Consider the following 21,179-nt stretch of genomic DNA (forward strand, 5'->3'; position numbering starts at 1 on the left):
CTTTCTCATCTCCAAGTTGCCAAATACTAATCTCTGTCTAGTTTTATATAGTGGAGCGGACCTCAAGTGCTTTAAGAGATATGGTCACACGTTGTTTAAGGCATGCGAAATTCTTTTTAAAATGTCTATGGCTTTTTATTTCAACACCGAGTACATGTTTGTAAATCTGGGTTTGAGGAGTAATTTTTTTTTCTTCCTAAAAACATCAATCACTAGCATGACTATAGAGATTAACATAAAGTTGACTGGCTCCATCATAAAGACAGAAAGTAGAGCGGTGGCTGACAGGAGTTAGAGGAAAGGGAGAATGGTGGATTATTATTTAATTAGTACAGTTTTGCAAGATGAAAAGAATTCTGAAAATGGATGGTGGCGACTGTTGCAAAACAGTACGAACGCACTTAATGCCACAAAACTGTACACGTACAAGTAGTTAAGGGGCGCCTGGGTGGCTCAGTCGGTTGAGCGTCCGACTTCGGCTCCGGTCACGCTCTCGCGGTCCGTGGGTTCGAGCCCCACGTCGGGCTCTGTGTTGACAGCTCCGAGCCCGGAGCCTGCTGCGGAGTCTGTGTCTCCCTCTCTCTGTACCCCTCCTCTGTTCATGATCTCCCTCAAAAATAAACATTAAACAGTAGTTAACATGGTACTTTTCGTCTGTTATGTGTACCACAGTTAAAAGTGGTTTTACAAAACTAAACTGCCTTTCGGAAGCATCATTACCAAAAAAAGTCGACTGTCTCCAAGGACACTGGGGTTAGAGTGCCGCCCCCCCCCCCCACCCCCCATGAGTCCTGAACCACGATTCCAATTCCTCGAGCCCGAGGACCAGGAAGATCAGAAATACAGAGCTGATGGCAGCAGCTGTGTGCAAGAACTCCCAGCTCTGCTCCAAACTACCGACTTGGATGAGTCGTTTGAACTCTGTCCTTCAGTTTCCTTGCCTGTAAAATATGGAAAATGACAGTACTTCAACCTCACCAGGTGTTTCTGAAGATTTACTGAGAGAATCCCGGTGGAGCACCCACGACGCTCGGTTGATTTCCCCCAAATGAAGGGAGAGGCATTCGTGCCCGTCTTGGCAACGGTGTTAAGAGGACAAGTGGATGTGTGTCACTGTATGTCGCCGCTCAGGGCCGATTCCAGGCCTTCTCCCCAGTGGCTGACCGATTACAGGGATCTGGGGGCTCTAGGCTGAATCCAGGTTTTCTCAAAGGATGCTTCTGAGACGGTCAGCAAGAGACTCCCCGGGAAACCTGGTCAAAATGCAGAGCTCTCTGTCCGGAGCCAAAAACCCAGTGAATCCCAATCTCTGGGGATGAGGCCTGGGAATCACAACCATACCCGTCTCTAATCGGACTAAATGAGGGGAAGGGGAAACCAAAGGGGGTCTGGCTCTGCAGTAAGGCTTCCTCATTTCTCCCGCTCTGATTAACTTTACTAGCAGATGGTACATGGATCTTGACATCTATTTCCATGACCAGCCAAACGTCTTGTCTAATTTAATTTTTCTTCCTCCTCCTCCTCCTCCTCCTCCTCCTCATCTCGTTCTTTGATGGAAAAGCATACCAGCCAAATTTAGGACTCAATCCTCTCGCTATCATATCACTTTCATTACCAAATGTCACGTCCTCAGAATAAAATCGCACAGACTTAGGTGACTAGAACGTCTGTCCATCTCTAGGATCTGCCTCGCTTCTCGTCTGGCCACGAGAGTTCTGGTATTTATTGCTCTTCTCATGCTCTTTAGCCAAGGAAAGAAAAGGACCTTTGAAGGACCTTCCTCAGGGTAAACAAGATAACAGCCCGGGGATTCTTTTGCGAACAATGACAATAATCCTGGAGGAGTATTAAGGTGAAGAGCGCCCCGGCCTTTGGGGAAGTGTGGAATTTTCTTAGGAGGCAGGAGGACAAGGTTGTAAAATGAAAAAGGAAAGGTCACCGGTTGGCTCTGAAACGCCCTTCTCGGAGAAGTGCTTCTAGCTCATTCTTCCCGTCCGGGTGACCTGCAGCCTCACACATGTTCCCTGACAAGAAAACACCGTGTTTCATCCACAGTATCAGGAACTGAGCCAAACTCTCCCCATCGGCCACGAAATCCTCCTCTAGTGCTTGGGCTCTAACAGCAAGTAGGGTAGTCTGAGAAAACAAACAACAGCAACAGCACGTAACCTTGAACTCCCATCCCCAGCTTGCTAGAAAAAGTTTTGATAAAGTATCAACCGGAAGAAAATGCCACAGTCGCTTTTCTAACGAGAAGAACACCAACCAAAGCGGTGGGTCGTTTTCCTCAAATGGCTACATGTAAGTGATCCGAGGGAAAACCGTGATCTCCAGAAGCAGGCTCCGGGCCACACCGAGGTGTTCAAGTTCTCCTTCCCAACGAAGCAGTACGTGAGGCAGAGAAAGTAGTTCCGGTGCCTAACACCACGGATTTCTTCCGAAGGAGAAACCTAAAGCTGCGAGCGGTAACACACTGGCATCCCGAGCTTTCCGGCAGGAACAGTAACACTACCTACTTCCAAGGGTCTGGGAGAGGGCTCCAGGAGGTAACCGTGTGCGGAGCACTTTCAACAGCCCCTGGCACTTGCTAGGAGAACTAAAAAAAAAGTCAGCCGCTGTTACTGGTGTCAGCTTTAAGCGAAAGTGACACGCAATAGAAGTCTGGCACAGCCACTCCTTCCGGATGCGGCTTGGCGATTTACTGGGACGGAAGGGTGACTTTAAAAGCCAAAATGCAGTAAGAGAGCTCTTCAAAATGCACAAGAAGTGCCAGCAGGTGAGCACTGACCCATCTGTGGCCATACGAACAAGAGGAAGAAAGATAAAACACTGACGCTCCCATACACATGCCACATGGGACCAGGCGGCGCGCATCTGTGTTTGTCTCTGCCCACCCGCCAGTGCCCAGCGAGGGCTGAGGGGCCACGGCTGCTGTCCCAGACCCGATCCCTCCAGGCTCCCTGGTCTGGGTGGCTCGAGTGTGCTATCAACTACCGAACCATTCCTGCGCCGGAAGGCACTCTTCCCCGTCATCGCTTCCTTAATTGTTCACGCTTGGATTTCCTTTTAGCGCCTCAAAGGGAAGTTAAGAAATAGCAATTAACGTTAATGACGGACATCATCCTAAAAAGGCACAGTGTCTCACCTGGCCAAGCACAGGCTGCGTCATCCTTGGATCTCGGCAACCTCATCTTAGCAACCTCTGAGGCGGCAGCCACGGGCTAAATAATACATGTGGCCGAGACGACCCATGGGGCAACACGAGAGCCATCTCCTTCCTGGTGGCTCAGCGAGCGGCACTGACCAGGCCGCCGCCCATCAGCCACGAGATACACGTCCCTGCCGGCCGGAGAACCCACCGGGCCCTGGACGGGAGCAATCTGGGAAAGGAGGAATAGAGTCAAAGAGCTGACTAGAATCCAGGGAGACCTTGAGTAACACGCTTCCACAAATAACCCATACGCCGCAGATGCCTTTGCAAAAACCCACTGTGTTGCAGCCGGGGACACGTATGTTTTCTTAACGAGAGGGGACGCAGAATGGTAACCGGAACAAGAGTGTTACGTTTCCAGTTGGGCTCCTTGGGTCCAAACCCTAAGCTCCACCTGGGGTTAAGGCTTTATGACTTGAACTTGTTTAACTTCTCTAAATTTCAGCTTCTGGTGAAAACATGGAGGGGTCAGGAAATAATGCACGGACAGGCCTTAGCACAAGGCACGCAGTGGACAATCAATAATTACTAGTCGTTACCACGAAAACCATAAAAATGGCGTGTAGGTTGCCAGAAGAGCCCACAAAGGCCTGTTTGACCAATAATGCGGGCAGAAGAGCAAACGTTAATAGAGGGGAGAGAAAAAAAACCCAGTAAAACCAGATACTGGAAATATTAGTTACTAACAAAATAAAATCCACTTTAAACAAAATGTGTGTGAAACAGGGATACTTAAGGAAGAGCAAGCTTGATCACAATAAAGCGTATGATTTCTGTGTCGATTCTCAAGAAACCCTGACACCCTGAAAGAGCTTCAAAGGTCGACTGCATAGGTTCGGTCATTCAACAAACATTCATTGAGCATTTACTATATATATATATCTCGAGCAAAGTGAGGGACCAGAGACTACGGTAAGTGCTAAAAACAGACGCATGTGTAAAATGCTGCAGTGCATAGAGCACAGGGCTGGAAGAGATTCATTCTGTCCCAGGTATGTCAGAGACGGGAGACCCAGGACGGCCTCATGCAAGAAATGACGTGTGAGTTAGGCCCAGTACTTCCTCAGGGAATAGGGAAAAGGCAACTCCAGAAAGGGGGAAGAGCAGGAGCAAATGCCTGCAGGTATCCGGCAACTACCTAGAGGCATCTGAGTTACCTGGGAGCCGGCGAAGAATCCAGTATGGCCGGACTAGGGTACTGAGGAAAGCACCAGTTGTGGACAGGAGGCTCCATGCTAAGCTCAAGAAAACATGAAGGAGTTGCAGCTCCCTCGGGCTTTAGCACAGAGGTAAGTGAATAGGGCAAGACTGTTATTTTGAAAAGGCACCCTTGTGATACAGAACCGCAAAAAAATAACTACCCTGAAAGTCAGGGTAGGAGTTATTCTGGATGAGGGCACGTTGAAGATCGGGATAAGGCACCTGGAGGGACTTCTGGGGTGGCTCTCAATGTCCTGTTTTTTGATCTGGATGGAGACTGTAAGTATGCTTGCCTTGAAATACTACAGTAAGCTACATATTTTTTGTTTGGTGTTTTGAATCCTTGCGGAATTTCATAATAAGAAAAAGCTGAAAAAGAAAACACCCTCTTGTGACACTGTGGTCAGACTGGGGAAAAGAGGGAACTGGAAGGAAGATCAGGAAAGAAGTTCTTGCCTCTCAAGAAAAGATGATGAGGGCCAGGGCAAGGACATTGGGAGTGAGAAGGAGATAAACCCGATCGAGAAACATCTTACCAGCTGACTGCCAGAGGGCTTAGAGGAGAACAGCTAAGTGAGTTCAGATTGGAACATACTGATACCTTTGAGACTTCAAATACTACTTTCCCTCTTTTTAAATTTATGGCTTTCCTTTGCCTTGGTGCATTTATCGATAGTAATATTCTATTCCCTGTCACTCCTAATTCAGTTCAAGTCCTATTTTTGGCTTTCAAGTAGAGAAGACGGGAGTGGTTCTCGATGTAATGTCAAGACTTGGAAGAAAGGAGGAAGATGGTCAAGAGAGATGTGTATAAGCACATAGAAAGGGGAAGCTCGCTGGTGAAATTAAAAACTGTTAGTGAAAGAGGTACACGGATAACGTCGCAAGCGAACTCTTCCACTAACATGGAAAAGATACGTAAGGCAAAGGCTATGAGGTCAAAGCCTCCCAACCCGACCACCAAACATCAGGGAAAGGAACGCATCATGCAACCATCGTATGTATTTTCACATGTCTGGGTCTCGTTAGTTTTACGTTCCCTGAAGAATTAGAATCGAAGTTTGAAGGTGAGAGAGACGGGTCGATGAGAAAGAGAAGAAGGTATTCCACACCAGGTCAGAGCACAGTTGAAGAGCAAGTGGGTTTGCAGGTGCATAAGCCAAAATGAACCGTCTCCGCGTGAGACAAGAGCGGAGTATCGGCAACGGTGTTTGATTCGTTACAGAACGAGCGTAACAGCCCAGGTCCCTAGAGCCCCAGGCCGCCCTATCACAGAACAGGCACTCACCAAATGCAGGAAGAACCAACTTGGAGAATCCGCACAGAAAAACAGTACCCCTTTACCCTCAGACCCCTGCTTCTACTGCAGAAGGATGATAAAACCTAGCTACCACTTGCGGGATAAATACTCTGTGTCAAGCACCGTCTAAGCCCTTAGCATGAATTACCTGGGGGAACCCTAACAGCAGGCCCATGGTGGAGGCACCATTATTCATTCCCACCTCAAGAAGAAGCAGCCTGCCTCCCTCCAGGTGGGAACTCCGGAGAAACAGGACAGGAGGGACACTGCACAGGACAGACGTGGACCTGGGCGAAGAGGGGCACCTGCTTCGTACGTGGTCGCGCCTCAGGTCACGGGTAGAAGACGACGCAGGGATAAGGGGCTAAATCTCTAGCCGCTGCCACAGTGACTCCGTCGGACCCTGTCATCAGCGCGTCTCTGTCCTCCGGCAACACGTGCCGGCGGCAGGCAGGCAGCGGTACTGAGATTTGGAATCCTGGCCAGCGCTCTGTTTCTTTCCGTCGAAAATATGACCAGCATCTGGCAGTCGGCAAGCGGCAAGAGTCTCCGCGAATCCATACATCACGGACCGGAGTGTCAGAGCCGGTCCAATTCCGTTCCAGAATTACAGTTCAGCTGCACCGAATACTAAATACACAGGAGCCATTAGGTGGGACTTTGAAATCCCTCTGCTCGGTGGAAATTTCTATTCTGGTAGTGGTTGTAGGAGACTTGATCTTTATCGCACTTTTCCTGGCAGCAGTAAAATTCCATTTCCATCAACTCCGTTTCCTCTCAGGAAAGAAGTCTCTCAGGAAATATTCAAAACATTGTTCTCAACAAAGTTCTCAAATATGAATCATTTTCAAGTGCCGGGAAGACACTCCTTCCCCCACTGTCTTGCATCATAATGTACTCTCCCCCAAATGACGGGCTTTGGACAAGGTATTTGCAAAAAAAAGACAGAAACAGAATAGGGTCTTCGTTCTTTCCCCAATATGGCTTTGCTCAAGCAGTTCACTCTGCCTGGACGAGCTTCAAAGAGCCTCTCCTTTGATCTGCGTAGCCAAGGGCTACCAATTCAGCCATTCATTCAACAAATACTTCCTGAGCACCTGGGGTTTTTTTGGTCCTGTAATAGATGGCAGGGATTCCAATAAGCGTTATTAGGAATTAAGTGGGCGGAAGTTAGGGGACGGTCATTGTAGGCCGTGGGACCATCACGTGACATGCTGAAAATTTCCTTCACCAAGTTTCCCAGAAAGAGGAGGGAACATTTAAAGCTGGCCTTTTCGGGACGAGTAGGAGGAAGTCAACGGAAGAAGAAAGGCATTAACGGAGGCCAAGAGGAAGGCCTCCGACTGAGCGGCTGCCTCAGAAGTCCATTCTAATGTTTGCCTTGAGGCCCTATTTCCCACGGGCTGCACCTGACCAACGAGTGAGTGCAGCAGGGACAGGGCTCCACAGACCTGGATTACCCAAAGGCTTTCCCGAACCTTCCTTCCACTGCGCGGCCGCCTAGAAAGTTTCTCTGCCTAAGCTGCTCTTCTCTTCACTAGGGGTCAGACTTGCATCATGGACTAATGGCACTCCCATCCCTCCCACCTCCCCATCGTCTCTCACCGGGCGGTGGTTTCCCTTAATAAGATCCTTGCCGGGGCGCCTGGGTGGCGCAGTTGGTTAAGCGTCCGACTTCAGCCAGGTCACGATCTCGCGGTCCGTGAGTTCGAGCCCCGCGTCGGGCTCTGGGCTGATGGCTCGGAGCCTGGAGCCTGTTTCCAATTCTGCGTCTCCCTCTCTCTCTGCCCCTCCCCCGTTCATGCTCTGTCTCTCTCTGTCCCAAAAATAAATAAAAAACGTTGAAAAAAAATTTAAAAAAAAAAAAAAAAAAAAAAAAGATCCTTGCCATTTTTCATCCTAAGTCCCTGCTTCTCAGAGGACCCACACTAACACAGCATTCTCCCGAGGGCCCGGCAGGAGTAAAACACTCAGAGGCCAGAAAAACCGTGGCGCGTTCTGAGCAGTGCAAGGACCGGTGTGTGCCCGGAGCTCGCCGTGGAGGTGTGGGTACAGGGAGAGGAGAACCTGGGCCAAATCAGAGAAGGCCTTGTAGGTCTGAGAAGAACCTTGGACGGGGTCCTCGGAGAGACAGGCAACCACCAGCAAGTTTCAATCGGGGAAAGGGTACGTGTTTTCTAAAGACTGTTCTCCTGGCAGCCCGGAGGACGGACTGGGGTAACCATAATATGGAGGCACCTCCGCGTACACGTCCATCCGGTCGGCCAGCTTGTGAGGTCCTTCTGAGTAGAATCATACGGCTTGTGTTCATCTCTGTGCCCCTGTAATGACCAGACTACTGTTGAGCACAAAGTAGCTACTCAAGAGGCCCTACACCGAAGCTATCAGGCTTGGCCTCGCCTCACCTCACCGCCCAACATTTCCAATCCAACCACCTTCCAAAAGTTCGGTGACCAGCCTCTGAACATTCCTGCTCAGGCACTGGAACTCTGTCTAGCCAATCTAGAAAAAGAAAGTTACAGGCGTGAAGAACGGTAGACGTTACTCCCCAAACTGTATCTTCCGCTAATTAGTTAGCTCGCGAGCTCTCTTTGAAGCTGGGAATCCAATCACATTTGTTGATACTAATTGTAAGGACGAAGGTCATTAGGTATTTAGTTTCGGAATGTTTACCAGGTCAATGAAGTTTAGAGTCACAACAGGCTCAAGGCCCAGAGGTCTTATGCAAAGAACACGGAACAAAAATCAGAAGTGGGTTCTGGACACTGGTGCAATTATCTAATGGTGATCTTTGGGGAAACACATTGCTAAGGTTCTATTTCTTACATCATAAAGTAGAAAGAAGACCTACCTTAGTTGGTAAGGGGAAAACTGAACCAGAAGATGTGGTCAGTGTGCTCTGGAATACTGTACTGTCACTTAATTTGTTAGGACAGTAGATCTCAAGTGAGTTCTTACTCCCCCACGCCCCAAACAAATCTAAGGGCAGGAGCAGTCTGTTGGAGACGGTGAATATGCACATTACCCTGACCGTGGCGATGACTTCAGGGATAGTGTATGCATATGTTCAGAACTCCTCAAACTGGAGACATGCAATATATACAGTATTTTGTTAACAATCGCACTTCGGTAAACCTGTTTAAAAAAGACTAGTGATTACCAATTCTGATTTACAACACCACCAAGCAGTGCTGTGATATTCTCCAAAAATTCTCAAAATACAACAGATTTTCCTTTACCTTCATCTGTCACACAGCACTTTTAGTTGGAAGGGTACTGCTAGGAAATCAAATAATAATGAGAATCAGTTCCCAGAAGCGATGGACTGCTGGAGCCAACAGCCTTCCTGAGGTCCTGGGCACTGAAAGGTCCTTTGATGATGGCCTGACGCCCTTTCTCAGACTCAGCCATTTTTCTCATTGCTGCCTCCCTGACTTGACTGATGAAAACACAACCCTCTCCGGCCCTACTTGGGATAATCAAAACCACCTTACTGAAAAAGGAATCATTACCTCCGAACAGTCTGAAATGCTTTCTGGAAGTTAGGGAAGTGAGTTTCAGTGACTCAGAAACTGTCATATCTGCATGAGCCAGGGCTCTAAAGCTAGCTATCAGTGGCCGGCTGCCCATGTAAAATGAGAAAATGGCATCTCCAGTCCTGCTGGCCGAGACCATCACTTCTAGACCACACGAGGATAGACACAGAAGCGTGCACGCACTCATTTCCAGAGCCCAAAGCATTCAGCAGTATCTTTTAAGCCTTCCAAATTTGCAAGATGATTCAGTAAGTTGGTATTGTTTGGATTTAGGAAGGAGGTGGGTAAAGTAGAGGAAATCAGGTCCGTTTTTATAGAAAGGAACTTGCTCTAGGCTATTTTGGTAAAACAACTAAACTACAAAATCATCCTAAGTCTTATCTGGCATTTTCCAAACCCGAATCAATTACCTCCAGGTATAAAGTGCATTTCATGGTTAAAAAAAAAAAAAAAAAATCAATAATAATGACAGTAATGGACACCACTGTATCGAGCACGTGCTATGTGCGAGGCACTTTACGAAAATCATCTGTATTCCTCACAACAACCTGTGCTAAGTCTATATTTCAGGCTTAAAAAATGAGTCTCAGGGAGATGTATGTGCCACGAATCAAGCAAACGGCAGAGCTGAGATATAAACTAAGATATCTAAAAGCCCAGATCTTGAAAACGGCAATAAAAGGCGGTAGGACATTTCTCCCTGGGGCTCCTGGCTCAGTCACAAGAGCCTGTAGCTCTTGATCCCCGGGTCATGAGTTCGAGCCCCACTCGTTGGGTGTAGGGCTTACTTAACATAAATAAGTAAATAAGAACATTTCTCCCTTTCCTAATCTCAATCACTCTCTCTCTCACACTCCCTCGTCCCTGTCCGCCCCCTCCTGCCCCCAACACCTCCCACACACGCATGCACTACCAGAGAGAAGCAATACAATCTAGTGGGGCTGATATGGGTTTCACCAAACAAACCTGCATTTAAGTTCTGACCATGTCATTTACTAGCTGCAAGACTTCAATGGTGCAAATTATTTCCTAGACCTCAATTTCCCATTAAAGAGGATTAAATAAATGTACGCACTGCTGAGTACAAAGACACTCGCTCTATTTGTTTTAATTTCCCTTAATAAAGATGGAAGTGATTCTGGTGACCCTTAAAACACACATATGATTAAGGAATTGCCAACAACTTCATGGCACCTGACCACGGTTTTTATCTATAAAATATAAGAGAATAGTATACAACGGTCACATGGGAGTTAGTCTAGGAATGCAAGTTCAACATTCAGAACTCAAGCAATGCCAGTGATAATATCAGCAAAGGAAGAAAATCCATACATCTATATAGACTCAGAAAAAGTATGACATTTGCTCAACAGCCATTCATGATTTTTTTAAATATTCAATGAACTAGAAATAAAAAAGGGGAACTTCCTCGGCCTGACGGAGAGCATCTACGAAAAACACCTATAGCTAACTCATACTTAATGGTGGAAAGACCGAATGGTTTCCCCCCCGCCCCCCCGCCGAGATCAGGAATAATGCAGGGGAACCACACTGACCACGTGTACTCAACACCATACTGGACAGAAGTTCTAACTAATGCCGTAAGGCACAGAAAAAAATTAAAGGTAGATAAACTCGGAGAGGAGAAATAAAACTGTCTTTATTCACAGAAAACAGAATAATCTAAGTAGAAAATCCAAAAGAATCTATAAACAACTACCAGATCTAGTAACTTTAGCAAGGTTGGAAAATAGACGATCAGTATACAAAACTGAATTTTGTTTTTATATACAACAGTGAATAACTGGGGAGTGAAATTTTTAAGCACCATCTGCTGTATAGCACCAATAAAATATGCAATACTCTGGGATCGATGTAACAAAGTACTTTAAGATTTATTATGTTGAAAACTACAGAAAACACTGGTGAAAGAAATCAAGGATATAAATAATTAGAGATATGTACTCATGGATCAGAGGACTCAATATCATCAATATTGCAATTCTCTCCCAAATTCATCAATAGATTCATTTCAACCCCAATTCAGTATTCAATTCAATGCTCAATAAAATCTGAGCAAGATTCCTTTTTAAGAGATTTACAAGGTGGAAGAAAAAAAAAAAAAGAAACTTACAAGGTGATCTAAAAGTTATATGGAAAAACAAATAATCTAGGACAACCAAAGCAATTTGAAAAAGAAAAATCTGGAGGGCTCAAGCCCACTAATTTCAGGACTTACTATAAAGCTACAAACTTCTCAAAACAGTGAGATATTGGCAAAAGAATAAACACACAGATCAATGGAGCAGAGTGGACAGTCCAGAAATTGATCCACACATAATACAGTCAATTGATTTTTGACAAAAATGCCAATTTAATTCGATTGACAGAGGATAGTCTTTTAGTCTTTCAATAAATGACAATGGAATGATGGGGCATATTTATATTTCAGTGAACCTCAACTCAAACCTCTCTCGAAACATATAACTTGAAATTCATCACAGACTGAAATTGTAAACCCTAAAGCTAAAAAACTTCTAGAAAAAAATAGGAGTAAATCTTCATGAACCTTGTACTGCCAGCAGGAATCAAAAACAGTACAGTTTGACAATTTGTTATAGAGTTAAATACACACTTATTAGCAAACTCAGGGATCCCACTCCTCCGTATTTACTTAAGAGAAATAGGGCTAGATATCCACACAAAAACTCGAATATAAATGCCTATAGCAACTTTATTCATAATCACAAAAACTTAAATGACCCAAATGTCCATCACGGTGAATGGACAAATTCTGGCACGTTCGTATAATAGAATTCTACTCGACAATAAAAGGTAGCAACCTATGGATAAATGTAACAACATGGATGACTCAAAAGCATTATGTTAAGCGAAATAAGCCAAACTCAAAAGACCACACGTTATGATTGCGTTTATATGAAATTCTACAGAACTATTATAGAGACAGAAATAAGAGTGGCTGCCAGGGGTTGGTCATATAGGGAGGGGACTGATTACAAAGGAGCATGAGGACTATTCTGGGTGACAGACAATTCTATTATCTTGACTTCAGTGGTGACACAAATATAAAATTGTCAAAATTCACAGATCTGTAAATAGCTAAAAAGGGTGAATTTTACTGTATGTCAATTACACCTCAATATACCAGAAAAACAAAAACAAAAATGCATACTGCCTCAGAAATGGCCATCTATTTTAGGCAGAGATCTACAACTAATCAGAATGGAAAGTGCTGAGTTTTGATCATAAGTTTAATGGACATCATAAGTTAAAGGGCAGAAGAAAGACAGGGAAGACTGACAAAGTTCACGACAGTTTTGTCTGTGTGTCTTTCACTGCTCACTGATACAGTTGTATAAAAAAGGGCTCTGGTAAGAAAGTGATAAATGCATAATTTAGGACCAAAATACCCCATTTGCTATTTATTTGAAATAAATCACGTTAAAATGATAAATGGCCACTGACTGTCCTTACCAACTGCTTGAGTTTGTAGATGACTCATTTAAAACAACTGCTTGAGGAGACAGGAATGTTAAAAGTACTCATTTTCTTCACTTTACAACTCTTCCAATTGACAAGAACAGGGAAGAGGCATTTTCCTTCTATGCAATTTGTCTTGATTGGAGTTTTTTACACACACAGTAGAAGCTTATCTTGGCAGCAGAGTCTGTGGGGTGCAAGAAGGTGAAAAGGTGCTCAAAACCCCCAAAGGGCCCTTCTCCCTGTTTGGCAGGCTATTTGGTGACCGTCACAGGCAGGTGTCTAATAGCGTATTAACTAGTGTGCACGGTCCTGGGTTTGCAGGGAGCCTACTGTCAGCACAGCGGTAGAGGAGTCTTTTAAGTGGCAGTCTCAGCGCCCAAGGGAGACCCGAAGTGAAAAGTAAACTACAGAAGACTTGCCTTCAGGAGCGCCTGGGTGGCTCAGTCGGTTAAGCGTCCGACTTCGGCTCAGGTCATGATCCCACAACTCATGGGTTCGAGCCCCACGTCAGGTTCTGTGCGGACAGCTCCGAGCCTGGAGCCTGTTTCGGATTCTGTGTCTCCCCCTCTCTCTCAAAAGTAAACATGAAAAAAAATCTTACAAGAAAAAAAAAAGAAGATAATGACTTGCCTTCATTTGTTCACTCGCTTGTTCGTCTAACAAATATTTTATTGTCTGCCCATTTTGGGATGGGCTCTGGTAAGGCTGAAGATGGAGAGAAATTCCGGGTCTTGAGTAGCTTACAGCCCTGCTGGTGGGCAGTGGTAGGGGCGTATGAAGGGTTCAGTAGCAGCCAACGGCCCAGAGTGCCCCTTAATGGAAGAGGAAGAGTTTTGATTTACTCCTCCCTTGTGCACCATTTTCTATCCGCTCTCGGTGCCCCCGAGTTCACCAAGAAGACAAAACTGACAGTCATTCCAGGTAGCAGGAGCAGCATATACAACAGAAATGTGAGTAAGCGTGATACAGCCAGGAAAATGCACCAAGTTCTGGGGCAGAGGGCCTGGCGAAAATGGTGTAGAAGACCAGAGAGGTAGGCATGAAGCAGAAAGGTTGAGGGCTCTCGTAAGTTGTGTCTAAGAGTTAGATGTCAGTTTGAAGGGGAGACAGTGTGACGCCTGTTAACAGAGGAGTAACAAACCAAGACTGCATTTAGAAAAACGATATTCCAAGGGCAAGTCAGGGATCGACAGGCAGAAAGCAGAGGCAGAGGAGTTCCCCCTTTCTTTTCTGGGTGATTGAAAAACTGGTGGTGGACCAGAAAGATGATGTCAACTGAGGCAGCACAAAGAGCCCTTTCGCAAACCAAACCCTCAGCCACGCAGAAGAGATCACACACACACACACACACACACACACACACACACACACACACACACTGCCTGGCTGACGGTAGATGTTTAGTAACTGTGTGGACTGACTGACTGAATGAGCACAATAAATAAATGAATGCATTCACATTTTGGGCCCAAGAAACCAGTAGAGAACCGTTGTAAAAATGCCATTGGTTTTGGAAGTTGATAAGCTACTCGTTACACAGAAAGTTGAACAGGGTATCTTTGGAAATCTCTTCCAACGTGAAGATTTTATGATGCAAGGCCGCTCCCCTGTGAAAGTTAAGTAGTGGCAGGAAAGGGGCTATGTGAGATGTTCTAAAGAAAGCCAAAAAAACTGATCCCATTAAAAATGTCAAGGGGTGGGGCGCCTGGGTGGCACAGTCGGTTAAGCGTCCGACTTCAGCCAGGTCACGATCTCGCGGTCCGTGAGTTCGAGCCCCGCGTCAGGCTCTGGGCCGATGGCTCGGAGCCTGGAGCCTGTTTCCGATTCTGTGTCTCCCTCTCTCTCTGCCCCTCCCCCGTTCATGCTCTGTCTCTCTCTGTCCCAAAAATAAATAAAAAAAAAAAAAAAAAAAAAAAAAAAAAAAAAACGTTGAAAAAAAAAAAAATTTAAAAAAAAAAAAAAAAAAATGTCAAGGGGTGAGTTTGCCATATCAGGAAAAAACAAACAAAGACAGCTAAAAGTTGACAGATTTTTTAAATAAAGGCCCTAGAAAAAGGAAACAACCGATCGTCATAACTAAGCTTCTGAAGGCAGGCAGTGTGGTACACATCAGGAGCCTCCATGTTAGAGGGAAGGAATATCAGGTGGTTGGAGGTAGACCCAGAAGCAAGGTCTAGAAGAAATGCAAGTAGGCAAGAGTGCATAATTAGAAAAGGAGAGTAGGCGGCAACAGGCAGAGGTCCACGTGGGTGAGCGGTGAGCACCAGGGTACTGAGCGAGGAGAAAGCAGACAGAAGATCAGAACGGGAAGAATCTGGTAAAAAGCAGTCAGTCAGTAAGCACCAACATCACCAATAGCCAGCAAAGTCCCAATGACAGGCATGGGTCTAGGCAAAGCTCAAGTTCCCAGGAGGCCTGGCTAAAAGAAAGCATCCTTCCTAACCTTGGGGAAATTGGGGTATCAACCACTGTACCAGATTAAGGACTTCACAGTGGAGAAACAGAACAGGGCCCAGTTTCTGGCACAGAAATACAAGGCCAGCCTCAATCACAAGGAACTAAGCAAGAGGAGCCTCACAAAAAACCTAAGCACATGACGTCAGAATGAGACTAGCAGACATGCTGACCTACGCAGCTTAAGGTTCCTGAAATTCTCCCCAACTTAGAACAGGCTGGGGCCCAAAGCCGGGTTCATGGTTGACCTGCCCCAGCTCTGTCCACTGTTAAGACATGGAAGTCAGCAGGCCCTCAGAGCCCTCCCAACATCAGAAGCATGAGGCAAGACCATGAGCAGGAAAGAATACCAATGAGAGAGAGAGAGAGAGAGAGAGAGAGAGAGACAGACAGACAGACAGACAGTCACATGGGAAGGACCAGGGAAGAGTAATACAGAATTCTGCTTACAGAGATCTCTTCTCTGTCCACTTTCCCCACCCACCACCACACTTCCCTACTCCAGAATACGTTTCTTAAAAAGCTCTATGGCCCACAGGTATTACCCAGAAATCCACTCATTTTTATATGTGTGGCCATACCTAGAAAAAATAATTAGTAGGCATCAGTCCCTTGGTCAAGAGCCATGTCCCCAACTACGTATACAACCTTTGGTGGGAAGATCAGATTCCCAGTACATTTTTTTCCTAAGGTACCATATCACGATCATGTATGATCATAAACACGTAATGGAGGGGGTAGCCCATATTGCTTTTCGTATTTCCCATTCTGAACCACAGACTTCTATGTTCCTAAGAGGTTTAAACAACGCTCTGGACTATCCACTCTCACTGTACAGACGGAAGTCTGAGGAACACTGAGGAAAGTTACATACAAAAAAACAAAAAAACACCCTCCAAAATTACACAAGAAACTAGCGGCAGAGCCAGCAATAAATCCCTGATGTCTTTGCTCCTTCCATGTTTGTAGTGTCAACAAATCTGGGAGAGATGCCAGTCATTCAAAAGTATAATGGAGCTAAACACATTCGCTCCTGATTTTTCACCCTTCCCACGGAGCGCACGCAGAGCCCAACAGAAAATCTCTTTCCGTCTGCACAGACGTTCTCTGATACGTGACAGGATGGAAACCCACCAGAGGTTACGCCGTTTAGATCATCCAACTCGAAAGCAAGAGAAAACCTCAAGCAACACCATCTGATGATGAGATTCTGCTGCTTTGGAGAATGAATCAGATTCATCTTAGAGGCTCATCTGCTGCGTGACACGCTCATTGCTTGATATGGAAACTCCCTAACAAATTTCAACACAAGAAGTGCTGGTGACTTCTTTCCCTCGTACTTTCTCATTGTCATCTGTTACTATGACCAGCATTTGAAGAAGTGCAAAGCAGGCGGTTGCTTGAGCCCTAATATCTGTAGCCCCCTTTGTACTTCTACGAAAGCTGGGAAGAGAGAAAGGGTCTCATTTATGGAAATGCTTTTCACTGTACTTCGGAGTATAAAATAAATGGAAAGAGAAGGTGAGAAAGTCTAATAACTGGTATTAACTGAATAAATGAATTGCTAATAACTGAATAAATGAACTGCTGTAACATGTGAAGAACGTGATTGAAATTACTTAACAATATCCCTCTGTAATCAAATAGAATAAGCTCAGTATATTTAGAAAAGCTAAACACATATATATTATACACCAAAAACCTGACTTTGGCCAACCTTTGTCACCTACAAAGTATGGGCTGCTCCTTTAAGTATGGTTTATTCTTCCAATTAGTGGGCCTTGAGTTTAAAAAAAAAAAAAAAAAAAATTCCTAAAACCACATTTTCTTTAATTCACAATAACTTCTGTTGAATAAATGAAATGAACCATATTCATCTCCAGAATCACAGAGGTAAGCAAATCAATAAAAAAATCTCTATTTTAAAAAAGAGTAACTTTACAGTGAAGAAACCTGACAAATACTACCCCAGCCAGTTTACTAGCAAAAGTTAAAACCAAAGTTTGAAAATGGGTGCTGGATTCTTCCATGTGGTGAACAGATATATAAGACATAATATTGAGAAATTAAGAATATAAATCTAAATATTCTTTAGCTCTACCTTTTTGGCGTATCTCTCAAAATCAGGGAGTCCTCTTAGACCCTATTAGCCAGAACTTCCATTAAAAAATATATGCAGCAGGGGCGCCTGGGTGGCTCAGTTGGTTAAGCGTCGGCTCAGGTCATGATCTCATGGTCCGTGGGTTCAAGCCCTGCATCGGGCTCTGTGCTGGCAGCTCAGAGCCTGGAGCCTGTTTCACATTCTGTGTCTCCCTCTCTCTGCCCCTCCCCCGCTTTCACTGTGTCTCTCTCAAAAATAAACATTAAAAAAATTTTTTTGGAAAAAGAAAGTACCAAATTATTAAAAGAAAAAAAAAACATATGCAGCAAAAAAAAAAAAAAAAAAAAAAATCCCCAATTTTCTCTATCTGCCTTATGGCAAATGTATTGTTTTCAGTTATTTGAAATATATCTAATCATAATGAGGCATGCTGCTCATTATTTTCTCTACTGAGGAGTCAAACTAGAACCCCAAAACTATTAATAACGTACTAAAGGTTAATTTCAGCAAAAAGCTACTTGTTTACTTTCTGTGTGCCTTTCCCTCCGGAACAATCTTTCTGAGAAGTGCTCTAAGTTTATGTCAGAAGCCAAGAGCCTGAAGTAGGGATGGGGGGTGGGGGAGGGTAAGAAGTGAGTGGGGCTGCTGGGGACCATATTCCCGGGTAGTTGACCCTGGTCATCAGTCTTTGGGCAAGTACTATTATTTGCTTTCATTCCTTCTCTATCATCCTTTGCTCCCTCTGAATCTGGTGATTTCAAGGAACCAACTTTGTTTATGACACATGCTGTATATGATTTGGTTTGAAGCAGCTCTGTGTTTATGCGAAGTAAAGCAATGTTCTTTTTCAAAGCTCTCAGTTCTTAAAATATCGGAACTTGCAGAAAGCACATGCAGGGTTGTTATTATCCCTTCAGATCAATAGCTCAGTCACTGCTATGAGATATTAAAAAAGGAGTTAGGAAGACAAGCAAATCTTCAGACTTGCCATCTATTCTGGCAAAAGCAGCATAGCAGAGAGGCACAAACATATTAAAAGCCATTTTAGCAAGTGAGTTCTTGCCAAGCAAAAAGAATCTTGGGCCACTTTATCTACCTAAATGTTTTTACGGTGGTTTTAGCTGGCAGGCAATTGAATTCTAGGAACAGCTACAGGCAAACAAACAGAGGCTTGGAGGTTGAGGAACGAGAGTGGATGTGGGCAAGCTGGACACGAGAACACTTGCAAAACACATTAGCTTCCCCTAACTGCCCCCAGAACAAATATTCGTGAGAATATTCATTAATTTCAAATCCCTTCACCAGCTAAACACACTTCACAATTTAAGTAAGCATCTGAAACACGTCAGTTGCATATACCTGTCTCCTGATTACAGTAAAATTTAAAAGGTCCCACTCAGCAAGAAAGATGTTATCTGGAAACTCACGTTTAAAAACAATCTATTGAAACAAACCACAAGAGACTCTTAGCTATAGAGAACAAACTATGGGTTGATGGAAGAAGGTAGGTGGGAGATGGCTTAGATGGGTACTAACGAGGGTACTTGTGATGAGCACTGGGTGTTGTAAGTGATGAACCACTGTATTCTACTCCCGAAACCAGTACTGCACTGCATGTGAACTAAAACTTAAAAACAAAAACGAAAAACAGCCAAATCCCAATTGATGGACATAGTATAAAACACCTGACCAGTACTGCTCAAAACTATCAACGTCATCTAAACCAAGGGAAGTCTGAGAAGCTGTCCCAGCCACCAGGAGCCTAAGGAGACACGGTAACTAAACATGATACGGCATATTCTGGATGGGATCCTGGGACAGAAAAATGATATTAATGGAAAACTGAGGAAATAAAGTATGGACCTCAGTTAACAATAACGTATCAATACTGGTCCAGTAATTGTGACAAATACACGTTACTAGTAGTGTAAGATGTTAGTAATACGGGAATGCATGCGGGATATAGGAAAACTCTACTCTCTAAGCAACTTTTCTGCAAATCTACAACTCTTCTAAAATTAAAAGTTTTCCAAAATATTTTACAAATCGTTCCTTGGCTATCTCCCTTCCCTGTTCAAATTTTGTGCTTCCAACCAATTATCGGAAAGAGAATCAATGAGCCTTGTGCACCTGTTGTGTGAGAATAAAAACGCAATTAATTTTGTGGATCGCCTGATAGTCACCAGATGGGAATGGCTTTGTTAAAACAGTCCTTGAGTCAAACAAGGAGCAAATTTAAAGTCAAAGGCAAAATCGAGGATGAGTGACCTTTGACAACGCAGTCAATCCATCAGCAGTTTGATGGCGGAGCACAGCCCCAGAATCTAAACACAGCCAAGAATATGCACATCTGAACCTTGCTAATGCTTTAAAATGCTTTAGATATAAATCTAGAAACTACGACAACCTAAGCTTTAGCAAAAAATTGTTTTGACCCTGTACAATAAACGTTAAAACAATATTTTTAAGTTTATTTATTTTGAGAAAGCGAGAGCACGCGTGGGGAGGGTGAGAGAGACAGAGAGGGAGGGAGGGCGGGAGAGAATCCCAAGCAGGCTCCACACTCTCAGCGCAGAGCTCAACAGGGGCTCCAACTCACCAACCCTGAAATCAGGACCAGAGCCGAAATCAAGAGTCAGAAGAAGTCTTGAGGTTCGTGGGTTCGAGCCCCACATCGGGCTCTGTGCTGGCAGCTCGGAGCCTGGAGCCTGCTTCGGATTCTGTGTCTCCCTCTCTCTCTGTCCCTCCCCTGCTCATGCTGTCTCTATCTCTCAAAAATAAATAAACATTAAAAAAATTTTTAAAGAAAAAAAGAGATGCTTAACGGACTAAGCTAAGCCACCCAGGCACCCCTAAAATGATTTAAAAAACAGACCTCCAACACTGGAATTATGGATATTGTCAGTTTTACAATCATTTCTCAGATTTGGAAGGCACTAGACAAAAAGTTAGATTCAGAGAGGTGAAGGTTGGAAAATACTACGTAATTTTTAAAGTCCGGGTGCGGGTTGACTGGTCAAGTCGCCCTTGTTGACATTTCAGTGGACCTCTGAAGACATCAACTGATAAAATGGCAGGGGGGAGGGGGCGCGGTGGCTGAAATGCAGTTTATTACCCACTGACAGTGAGCAGCGGTGTAACTTCATTTCAAAGTTGGTTTACATAGTACTTCCTATTTTACTTAGCCGGAGTCCGTTTCGGTCCGTGTATTTGCGGAACACGGGTCTCAAACCCGATTGCCTGTCAGCATCACCTGGAGGGCCCGGGAGCCACAGGTGGCCAGGCCGCCTCCCCCCGCCCCCCTCCCCGGAGGTTCCGGTGCAGCAGGTCTGAACCAGAGGCCCCGAAGCTGCATTCCCAACAGTTCCCAGGGGATGCTGGTGCCCGTCTTGGGTCAACATCCCACCGTTAGAAAACTTACGATCCTAAATAAAACCCAAGGCAAAACTGAAAGGATCTGGGAATGTTCTGCTCTTTTTCTCCAGCAACAAATATTTTCTGAGCATTTCTTGCAGTTCCCAGCACTACAGGAGACCCCGACTCTAGATACAGCGCAGCGAATAAGCACACACGCCCTCTTGGGTCTTGTTCTACGGGCGGGGGAGGCGGCTAATCATCAGTTCCAAGATCCATTGTGAGTTACAGCTGCGGAAAGACCTGCTTTACAGCAGCACAAGGGGCCATGCGGCCCTGTGAGACTGGGGGGCCTGACCCCAGGGTGGGGGGTAAGGGAAGGCTTCCTGAAGGAAGTGCTGCTCGAGCTTCGTTCTGGAAGGGGGACTAGAAATGGGGTCTCCGGGAAGAGGATTCCACACGGTGGGAGCGGCGGCGTGCGGTGGACCAGGGTAGAGCCCCGAGGGCCGGCCGGTGTGA

At 45.1% G+C, this 21,179-nt stretch overlaps 1 protein-coding gene and 1 pseudogene across 13 annotated transcripts in view; one reads left to right on the top strand and one right to left on the bottom strand.

Moving 5' to 3' along the window:
* Positions 1-21,179, bottom strand: part of ATP11C (ATPase phospholipid transporting 11C) — a 173,133-nt gene that overhangs the window by 126,512 nt on the left and 25,442 nt on the right. The window lies entirely within an intron of this gene.
* Positions 10,358-10,457, top strand: LOC131503342 (U6atac minor spliceosomal RNA; annotated as a pseudogene).

The sequence above is a fragment of the Neofelis nebulosa genome, chromosome X, assembly GCF_028018385.1.
Source record: "Neofelis nebulosa isolate mNeoNeb1 chromosome X, mNeoNeb1.pri, whole genome shotgun sequence".
Taxonomy (NCBI): domain Eukaryota; kingdom Metazoa; phylum Chordata; class Mammalia; order Carnivora; family Felidae; genus Neofelis; species Neofelis nebulosa.